Below are 8,358 nucleotides of genomic sequence, written 5' to 3' on the forward strand. Positions count from 1 at the left end.
CAGAATCCATCGTAGTCCGATTTTTCGTGAAATCTACGAAAATGCTCTTACTGAATTCGAGTAGTGTATACTTTGAATGCAAAAGTTCATAACAATTCGGATTCAGTGATCGCATTTTCGTAGATTTCACGAAATATCGGACTACGATGGTTTTGGGATAGCCCAAACTTGTAGGCTTTCTCAAGTAAGTTGAATGAATTTTCACATGAGGTGATCGGCAGGGTTTATTTCTTACTTCTTTTTGGTTGTTTGTGTTTCCGACAGGGTATTAGTATGATGTATTGTGGAACGATTTTCCGTCATCCCTTGTCAAATTTGGTTTGGAGACAAACCGGTTTCGGCGTTGTGCCATCTTCAGTGTCATTTTTCGTTCTGAATAGTTCTTGTTTCCTTCCGCTTTTTATGTATTCGTGTTACTATCTGTTTTAACTGTCATTAGGTCATGCATACCCATCTAAGTGCGACCGCTTTTGTTTCATTATCTCACAGGTAGGTGCTTTTTGGTTGCTTGTTTTCGCCGGCGGGTAGAAATCCGTTATTTTTATTTTCTTGGTTTTCGTGATTGCGTCGGTTTAAGTTCCGTTATTTAGCAGGTATTAGATTGCTTGCTTGTACCGGGAGATAGAAATCCGTTATTTTCATTTTCTTGGTCTCTGCGGCGTAGGTATGTATCTTCGCGTTGGCGTTTTCTCATATTTTTCGTACAACATCTTGAGTGGTTCGAATATTACATCGGATACGGTGTTTGTTTGTTCGTTTATAATTCTCCCTTGAAATGTTTTCTGCTTGTATATCTCCATGTTTTCCAATATGTTCAAACGGGTCCTTTATGCTGTACATGGAGGAGTTTGGCTGCCTTGCTAATTTTCATTCGTGTACATTTATTTTCGAACATATGATTTGCGAAGTTTGATTCTGGTGTGACGCTTGGTTTTTGTGTCCTCTTATTGTAGTCTCTTATATGTTCTCGGAATCTTGTTTGCCCTATGTAGCTACACTTGCATTCATGCATTTTGCATTTATTTCTTACTTTTTATTTTTACAAATTTAGTGATCAGTAGCGCGTTTCAGGAACGATATTTCGGATCAAGTAATTTCAACCACAAAATACTATTATTTGCAAGAACCATTCACTAAAATTGTAACTAACTTTTTATTATTTATTAATTCCTTTTTGATATTCAGCAATAGCAAGATGGAAAAAAGTTACAAACCAAAATTAGTAATATTTTTATGAATATAGCTATAAAAGTTCACAGAGGAAACGCCGGAAAACAATGTATGGCAATTTAGATGTCAACAGAATAATAACTACGATTAAAAAGAATGAGAGAAGTGTGCGAAGGAGGAAATCTTTTCAATTTGAACAATAAAAGCTTTAAATGCCGTTTTTATTTTCAATTTTATATGATTTTAAAATGTTTGCAAACGTCAGAAAAAAAATCATGGCCGACGAATTGAGAGAATGCTTTTACCTTCTACTGTTTTTATCATGATTTTTACTGAGTGTAATTGAAACTCAGTCAAATGAGAATTAGGGGGAAAAAATTTAGAATAATAAACAGAAAAAGAGATGGGTGCACAAAAAGTTAAGTTAAATGTTATACCAAAATTCTTTAGGTTAGGTTAGGTTAGGTTGAAGTGGCTGCTAGGCCCAGAGGGCGCCAGCACACTTAGGCCCGATCAGGGCCCATTGTGATACCACATGGATCCAAAAGAAAACCCCTATTCCTTAAACCAGTTTGTGGAGTCTGCAAACCTTAGCAACTGCCGTATTCCAAACTTAGCAGTCGCGCTTAGATCGTCTAGAAGACCTATACCTAGGAATTTCTGTCTTTTCCTGCCCAGTGCTGGGCAATCGCAGAGTAAGTGCCTTATTGATTCAGGCTCTTCTTCGTCGTGGCAGCTCCTGCAGTAGTCGTTGTGACTAACCCCGAGGCGTTCTGCGTGCCGTCCTATCAGAATATGTCCTGTGAGCAGACCAATGGCCAGTGACATATCGCCTTTGTTGAGAGTGAGAATTTCTCTCGATCTCCGTACATCCCATTTAGGCCATGTAAGCTTCGTTGTATTACAGTTTTCAGTGCGCTCCCATCTGGAGGCCGCTTCTTCAAGGAAGTTCTCCCTTAGTAAGAGCTTGCAGGAAGCGAGTGGCATACCCACCCTCTTCCAGGCTGGTGAAAGTGGAGAGGAAGTACCCGCCCTTGCAAGCTCGTCTGCCTTCTCATTTCCTGGTATGTCACTGTGCCCCGGTACCCATACCAGGTGCAAAGCGAACTGCTCTGCCATCACGTTAAGTGATTTGCGGCAGTTGGCAACTGTTTCCGAATTTATAGTGACAGAGTCAAGCGCCATAAGGGCCGCCTGACTGTCTGAGTATATATATATTTCCGTAGTGGCGATAACAGCTAGTTTTAGGCTGTCAACGGCTTCTTGTATGGCTGCCAATTCGGCTTGAAAGACACTACAGTGGTCAGGTAGTCGGAATGATCTTTTTATTCCCAATTTCTCCGAGTAGACGCCTCCTCCTACCCTATTTTCTAGTTTGGAGCCGTCCGTGTAGAATCTTATGGCATCTCTAGACCCCGGAACTCCTTCGAGCCATGATTCCCTGCTAGGTAGCGTTACGCTATAACCTTTAGTGAAAGTGAGCCTTGATACACAGTAGTCCTTTGTACTCGGTAGTTGTCGGTTTCTCAGAATTGTAGTGTGACCACAGCGAGCCGCTTTCCAGCTTTTAAGCCCCTGTAGTCTTAGGGCTGCAAACGCAGCGTATTGTCGTCCCATAATATTTATGGGTATGATGTTGAGGATCGTATTCATTGCCATAGTAGGTGTTGTGCGGAGAGCACCACTAATGCAGATCAGGGCCGTTCTCTCCACTTCTTGTAATTTAATAATGTTTACTTTCTTCTCCAGCACTGGCCACCATACCACTACCCCGTACAGAAGTATGGGCCTCACCACGACGGTGTATATCCAGTGCACTAGCTTCGGGGTTAAACCCCATTTTTGGCCGATTGCTCTCCTGCAGCTGTATAGGGCAACCGTGGCCTTCCGCACCCGCTCCTCGGTGTTTTGAATCCAGCTTAATTTTTTATCTAGGACTATCCCCAGGTATTTAGCGGATTCGCTTAATTTTAGTGTGGTCTGTGCCAGCCTTGGTGTTATCAATGGGGGGATTTTGTACCTTCTTGTGAACAGTACAAGTTCTGTCTTGCTTGGGTTTACCCCTAACCCGTTATTTTTTGTCCAACTCTCGACTTCCTTCAGTTTTACCTGCATAATGTCACATAGAGTCTGTGGAAATTTCCCACTTACTGTTAGTGCAAGATCATCCGCATACGCAATAACCTTACAGCGACCCCCCTCCATGCCACACAGCAGTGAGTTTACCGCTGCGACCCATAATAGAGGGGATAGGACTCCCCCTTGCGGGGTGCCCCTCTCTACGAACCTGGTCAACGATACCCCCGCCAGCTCCGCCCGGACCACCCTGCATCTCAGCATTTGGTTTACGAGCGCAACTAAGCGCGAGTCGATGCCCAGGCCCGCCAGTGCTGCCGTTATCGCGCCCGGCATGATGTTGTTAAAGGCGCCCTCTATATCCAGGAAGGCTGCTAGCGTATATTCTTTGATGTCTAGTGATCTCTCTATATACGACACTATTTCATGTAGCGCCGTTTCTGTAGATCTACCTTTCGTATAAGCATGTTGTGTGGTAGAGAGTCTGTCACCAACCGACTCTCTGATACGGACCTCCACCAGTCTCTCCATAACCTTCAGTTGAAATGACGACAAGGTGATGGGCCTGAAATCCTTTGGGTTATTGTGAGACACCTTCCCTGCCTTGGGGATGAACACCACTATTGATTCCCTCCACTTTCTAGGGATATGGTTAAGAGCTAATACTCCCTTAATTATAGCGTGTAGCCACGCTGAGCTTAGCTGAAGTGTTTGCTGCAGCTGTATGGGGGCAATGCCATCCGGACCTGCTGATTTATAGGGCTTAAATGTCCCAATAGACCAGATGACCTTTTCCCTAGTGAGGAAATCTCCAGTGACCGAAAGATCTCCAGTTAGATGTGGCTGTACCGGCATACTATACGTGGCACCCGGGAAGTGTGTGCAAAGAAGCAGATCCAGTGATTCCTCCTCGGTCTCTGTCCAGGAGCCGTCAGGTCTTTGCAAGCATCCTGGGGCTTTCTGGGCAGTACCTGAGAGTATCTTTCTGAGCCTGCCTGCCTCTGAGATAGACTCCACCCCATTGCAGAAGTCTTTCCATGAGGTTCTTTTCGACCTTCTTAGGAGCTTCTTGTACTCCCGTAACGTTGTCTTGTAGGTCTCCCAATGTCCCTCACTACCAGACGCAGTAGCCTGATTGAAGGTTTTCCTGCAGTTCTTGCGTGAAATCCTGATTTCTTCATTCCACCAGGGTGGCTTTTTCCTACCCCGGTGCTGCTTTTTGGGGCATGTAATGTCTATTGCCTTACTGCAGGACCCGTAAAATGGTCGACAAGATATTCCAGCTCCTCTAGGTTTGCTGGAGTAGCCGGCTCTCTATCTTGTGGCAAAAGCCTATCCAGCTCTTTCCGATACCTATGCCAGTTGGCATTTCGCAAGTTTCTAGTTAGAGGAGCCTTGCGCGTTTCCCCTAATACCTCGAATTGGATATATCGGTGGTCGGAAAAGGAGTGCTCCTCAATCACCTTCCACTTCCCGACCAGACATTCCGCATTCTCAGAGATAAGGGTAACGTCCAGAACTTCCCTTCGGGATTTTGTAATAAAAGTGGGATCATTCCCCCTATTCGCAATAACAAGCTTATAACTAAGTATGAAATTAAAAAGTGACTCACCCCGTTCGTTATCATCGGAGCTGCCCCAGGTGTGATGGTGAGCATTCGCGTCACCTCCCAAAATTAGCGCCTCTCTCGTGCTGGCCACTTGGTCTTTAATGCAGGTAGTTGGCACCTCCTTGTCATGCGCTAGGTACATGGACGCCATCTTAATTGGTCGTCCGTTTGCACTTAGACTGACCGCTGTTGTGTCCTCGTCGCTAAATTGTGGAAGAAAGAGGCACTTTAGTGTGATACTTATCAATATGCACGTCCTTGGTTTCCCCGTTGAGGCTCCACTTACCAGTCTGTAGCCCGGCGCTTTCCGCCCACAAATGTTTTGTCCCACCACCCAAGGTTCTTGGATTAGGACGATGTCGGCTGCCCCTTTAGCTGTTAGATGGAGCAGCAGTGCAGCTGAAGCTGCTTTACAGTGGTGAAGGTTGATCTGCAGTACCTTAAACCATCTTGGCCGTTATCGCCCACGTCGCCTATTAGGGTGGAGTTGACCGCGTCTTCCGACATCTCGATCAACTCCTCCTCCGTATAAAGCCGAAGCATGCGTCCGACCCCCAGCGAAGACGTCGATGAGGTATAACCCCCGGTCAGGTCGGCCATCGGATCAACCTGCTCGGATTCTTCCTCCATCTCCACGTCGCTGTTGGCCTCTTCCGGCTCTACCTCCGCGATCAGGTTCTTCGCTGCGTTTACGTCGTTGCTGTAGACCTTAATTTTGGCCATGTCACAGCCGTAACGTATGACCCCGCTCTTTTGCTCCAACCACTCTATGGAGTCCTTATTTAGAAGCAGGACAACCTGCATCGTCGCTTTACCGCTTTCGTTGATTTTTACCACTTTCCAATTATCGGTAGGTAGCTCCGGGTTATAGAGCCTTATGGTTTGGAGGATCCTTTCTGGCTCCGCTGGCCTGCAAGGCAACCATTCTCTCGCTCTCGGTCGCACCGGTAGGTCCTTGAAGTCGACCGCCCTGAGCTTCGCACCAGGGTAGACTTCTCCAATACCTGCGACTGTTTTCTTGTAGATCTCCGCTGATCTAGCATCCTCGCATGCTATAACGCGGATGTTATTTTGGAACCACCCCGCTCCCTTGCAGGTTGGCGGAGGTCCCGGATTCTCCAACATAATGTTGATAGCAATGTCGGCCATCGCGGCCTTAACCCACTTCCCTTGCTGCCTCAGGGTGAGGCTGTCTTCATTGCTCTCATCGATGACGCCGAGCAGGATCTGCTCCTTGGCTACTTCAGCAAAAGAAGGCCCCTGCGTTGTGACCCTCTTTGCGTATTGGTTGGGCGTATTTTCCCCCGATCTATTGCGCTTACTGGAGGGCGCCTGCGGCTGCTTCTCCTCCGGCTTGCGGTAGTCGGGCAGGACTGCCTTTGCCCAGTCGATTTCTGTGAGGATCTCCTTCACATGCTCTTCTTTCGCCTTGCTACACAGGTCAGGCGTTGCGGTGAACCTTTGCAGGATTCGAGCAGCCAGCTTCCTCTGCCGATAGCCCGCTGCAGCTGGTTCTGGCCTCTGGTCAGGCCTCGTGAAGGCCGTGGGTGTCGCGGGAGGACCGCCCGGGGCCTGCGCCCCAGATTCAGCCTTATCCCCGGCTGCAATCAGCATGCCAGGTTGGCGTCCACTGGTGCCAGGAGTTTCCCGGGGTGGACTCCTTTGAGCAACCCCACCGCCACTTTCCTTCGTTTTTGCGAGAGCTTGGCCCGGTTTCACCATTGGCCTTGGTTTCCCGCTATTTGTCACCGCACTAGGGCTGGTGGAGGTACTCTGCATCGCTTGAGCTCCTTGTTTAGTGGGCCGAGACCCTTCCGACGCTTTAAGGGGGCCGGTCCCTTTATAAATTGTTTTTGATGTTGTTGTTGCTGTTTTTGTTGTTGTTGTTGTTATTTGTTGCTTGTCCATAATTGATCCCACGGCCTGCGGAGAAAGGGGTTCGTCCACCCGGGCAGAGATCCGCGATGCCCAGGTAAGGCCTAATTACATCCTGGGTGTGGCCGCCTCCCAGAAGGCTCCGTTCGCGACTGGGCTATTTAGGGGCCCCCAGCCTGGCCGATCCTCGGTACGGTGCGCGTGACGCCTTGATCCAGCCCCTTCAGACCTGCAAGCCACGATCAGAAACCATTTCCATATGACTACGCTATTAAGGAGTTTAGCACATAGCACTGATTCCTGATCTTAGCTGAGCACCATTCTGACATCGCACAGAATCCTCTGTAGTGCCCATTACCAGTCAGCACCCTCGTGGAGGGTTCAGCCGGAGGATTTTTGCCGACCTACCAAAATTCTTAAAAAGTAAACAAATCTATTTTTTTCTGTTACTGTATAGAGCTCTCTTAATCTATTTTATTTTTTATGAATAAGGCCATAAGCATATACCGTTTTTATAAATAAATCTTATAGCAAGATGCTATATATTTATTTATACACTTTTTGGCTGGCGAAATATGTAGTTCTTTCAACTTAATAAAAAAGCGTATTTAACCACATTAAAATTTTTTAAATATTGAATTGCGCAACACAACAACTCTAGTTGTTGCACGAAACCCTTGGACACGTGCCTGTCATCTATTTCTTCTATTTCGACATTTCTCTATTTTGTATTTCTTTAATTTTGACGTCATTCGCATTGTCAGATTTTTGAAATTCTTTTTGGGTCGACATTCTGCTATTTCATAATTCTTTCATTCTCTTGTCATCCATCTTCCATTTCTTACCTTCCATTGCCGTTCGCATCGTCGAACGTGCCTGTCAAACACTGCCGCCATCATGCTTTTCAGTTTGGCAGGCACGTCCGCTATTAGAAAGAGAATAGACAAAAAGGGGCATAGGATTCCATACTTGTAAGTATTTTCGATGGTTAAAATGATTTAAATTGCTTAATATAGCAAAAAAAGTGATCACGATGGCACAGAGAAGAAACTTAACTTTTTCTTGAGATATGAGAATAACCAGCACACCAAATTTGGTGGCAAGTAATCTGAGATTTGCCTGTGTAAACGGGGCGATTAGCAAACGAGCTTTGATTGAGATTCTTTGAAAAGTGGTGGTAGTATGTCAGCTGAGTAGACGCGTTTTTGTGTAGCTGCTGTCTGATCTTTATTTTCTTTAATCCAATTTCGATTTAAATTGCTCAATTTGTCGCTATCATATCCGTGAGTGAATCAGCTATCCTGGTGTGTCGAATTCGTTCAACTTTGGGTCATCTATATAAAGCTGCGAATTCTAAGTCTTTTTGAATTTTTGTTATTGCTTGAACTTATCTTGTTAACATGTCAAAAATGGGTTTCCATCGCCAAAAGCAACTCCAATCTTGCAGAGTAAGTCCCAAAGAGCTGAATGTTCAACTCCGTCTCTTATTGTTTGGTTCGAGAAACTAGATGCTCACCTTGAATTTCATAAGGAGTATCTAGTTGAGCAGCTAACACAAAGGGTAAGTGAATCCGAAGAGAGAATAATGGAACGAGTTGGTGAGCTATCAGCAGAAATTTCAAACCTAA

The sequence above is a fragment of the Rhagoletis pomonella genome, unplaced genomic scaffold, assembly GCF_013731165.1.
Source record: "Rhagoletis pomonella isolate Grant_MI unplaced genomic scaffold, Rhpom_1.0 Rhpom_scaffold_00001, whole genome shotgun sequence".
In the NCBI taxonomy this organism is placed as follows: domain Eukaryota; kingdom Metazoa; phylum Arthropoda; class Insecta; order Diptera; family Tephritidae; genus Rhagoletis; species Rhagoletis pomonella.